This window comes from Octodon degus, unplaced genomic scaffold (genome assembly GCF_000260255.1).
Source record: "Octodon degus isolate 3935 unplaced genomic scaffold, OctDeg1.0 scaffold00013, whole genome shotgun sequence".
Classification (NCBI taxonomy): Eukaryota; Metazoa; Chordata; class Mammalia; order Rodentia; family Octodontidae; genus Octodon; species Octodon degus.
Genome location: NW_004524589.1, coordinates 20,771,778 through 20,774,873, shown reverse-complemented (window position 1 = coordinate 20,774,873; position 3,096 = coordinate 20,771,778).

The following is a 3,096-nucleotide window of genomic DNA, read 5'->3' as shown; positions in this document are numbered from 1 at the left end:
CTGGAGGACTGAGGCAGAAGCATTCTAAATTCAAGCATGGCTGGGGCAACTCAGTGTATTAGCAAAACTCTGTCTCAAAATTTAAAATAATAATAAAGGGCAGGAAATGTAGCTCAATATGAAGGCACTGGGTTCAATCCCCAGTACATAAAATAAGTGCCGCTCCACCCTTACTCCATCCCTGAATCACATCTGGGCTCCCCAGCCCCAAACCACTTCAGAGTGGATTTTGTCTAATTCATAAATTGATGTCTCCTCATACGAACCCATTAAAATGTGTTTGTGACTACATTTACCTTTCAGCACTGGGGACGCTGGTTCTGGAGCATGCCAGCTCTCACATAAGGTCCCACCCACCCCAGGCCACAGATTATGAGAAGCTGTGGCTGTTACGTGAAATGACCAGTGGCTGCCAAACTAACCCCAGAGGCTCCAGCCACTCAGCCCAGGCACCAGGCAGAAGCCTGTTTGAGCCTCCAGGTGCCTGGAAATGTGAGATCCCAATCAACCCAGGGAACCGAGAGCACACACTGTTGGTTAAGCTAATTTTGATGGCATTCTGGGCACAGCCATAAATGTCTGAAATATTATATTTGTAAAATAGCAATAAGTAACCTAGATAGATAGATAGATAGATAGATAGATAGATAGATAGATAGATAGACAGACAGACAGACAGACAGACAGACAGACAGACAGTCTAATAACCAACATACCCATACTCTAAAACAGCGGTCCTGTGTCTCACTGTGGATCTCCAAACTGCTGCCAAAAGCTTGAAGAATATTGAAGACTGTCAAAGTCATCTTAAAATGAAAGTGACTTTGTTTAGTCTGAAAAGATAAATGCATAATATACAGTTCCTTACAGTTCATTATAAAGAAGATTAAAGATTAAATAAGAGGTCAAATAAAAGTGGTAAATTGTTATACTTGTAAGTCAGCCTTTTATTTGAAAAGGTGGTATCTCTGTTCTAAAAGTGACTTCTATGCTGAAAAGGTCCAGAAAAAGGCAAGCCCTCCACTGTGACATCCAAAGCCTTGAGACGTTGGGGTGTGGTGCCTACACTGCGTGCCACTTGTCACCTGGGCGCCCTGGCAAATTTGCCTTCTGACTAGATCTCTGGGTGACGCATGCATCCTTTGGAAATAGAGAGATACTGGTGCAGAGAAATGGTTGCCAAACTTGTCCACATATGAGAATTGCCTGAGGATTTTAAAAATTCCCAGATCCGCATCAGAATTCAGGCCAGGGACAGTCTCTGGTGGTGGGACACAGGCACAGCTGGCTTTGGGAGGCACCGGGTGATTCCAGTGTGTAGCCAACTCTAGGAACCACTGGACACTCCACGGAGAACAAGGGAATCACCTGAGAGCACTGGAGAAGACCAGAGTTGGTTCCAACCACAGCTAGTTTGCTGCAACTGGTGTCAGATCTGACCCAGGCATCAGGAGTTTTTAAACCTCCCCCAAGCGATTCTCAGGTGCAGCAAAGAGACTGAACCACAAACCTAGAGACTGGCACAGAAAGGATCCACATGGCAGCTGAACTGGCAGCACTCTGGGCAAGAAAGTTTTAAAGTTGGTGGGTGTTAATTAAAATGCACAGTTGGCCTCACAGCACTCAGCTAACTCACCAGGTATAAGGACAGCACTGAGCTCTGTGCACACCAGGTCTGCCAACTCTCACCCGTCCCCATGGGCTCCCCTGGCACTCTCTCTGGCACATTCCTCTTCTGCTGTGCTCCCTTTTCAGTGACTAATGATGCGCATCTGCTCTGCTTTAGGAGCAAATACCATCACCCTCAAAGATAGAAACAAAAACAAATTTCTGCCATTGCCTGTATGAAAAGTGAAGTGGGTCAATCTCAGCCAGAAACTCAGAAAACCGCTAAATAATTTTGTATGCCTTTGGGGCTCCACCAGATACAAGCACCATAACTCAACCACAAGGAAGAAAGCACAAGAGTCTTCCAGGGGAAGAAACATACAGCTATAAATTAGCTTCCAGGTAGAAAGGAGAGCATAGAGATCATCAAGAGGTTGGCTGTCAAGTGCATGTGTATCTATGTGTACTTGAAGCCCTGTGGCATTTTGAGCATCCAATACTTGATTGATTGATGACAGAACAAAGATAGATATTTAGTTCTGGATTAACCACCCAGTGTCCCCTCAGAAGCACTTGGAGGGAGAAGGGACCGCTCCAGTTTTCCTGCCACCCACCCTTGGATGCTATAGGGACAGTGATTTGGGGAAACATGAGGACTCAGAGGAGCACCTGTATGTTAGGTGTGTCTTAATGCATTTTCTACTGCTATAGCAAAATGCTTAAAGCCAGGTTTTATTTTTTTTTTATTTTTTATTTTATTTTTTATTTTTTGGCAGAACCAGGGATTGAACTCAGACCCTTGCACTTGCCAGGGAAGCGCTTATTTTACTGAGCTCCCCAGCCTCCTTAGCCAGGTGCTTTAGAAGAGAAAGAGGTTTATGTTGACTCATGGTTTTAGAAGTGCAAGAGCATGACTTGGTTTTGGAAGCTAGCTTCTGGTGCGTTGTGCTGCTCCATGTATTACAGAAAATGAGAAGGTAGGTGGATGCTTGAGGGAGAGAGCATATGGCAAGAGAGGGTGTAAAAGAGGGAGCCCAGCTCTCTCATAACACTTCATCCTTGAAGCAAGCGAAGCACTGCCATAAGAAGTACATGAATCCTTTCCTAGGGTGGGGATCTCATGGCCTCATCATCTCTTAGGGTCCCGCCAGCTCTCAGCACTTACCCTGGGGCCCAGTCTCCACCACTGCGTGAATGTTGGTGGACAGACCATACTAGCTCATTGCAGAGAGCCTTTGAGTCACACCTCCTTCACTGGCTTCTGCTCTAACTCAAAGCTCGCAGCACACAAAGTACACAAGGCTGGTCTGAGTGAAATGTCCCTTAAGCTTCAGAGAGAGGCTGTGCTTAGGGCTAGAAAGCACAAAATCCTGAGTATCAGCCTGCTGTTATTAAACTTGGTACTTCACAAAGTATGTATTAGTAGAAACATCCTCAACATATTTTTAGTTCTATAAAATTGACTAACAGCTCCTCCTTGTGGCATAT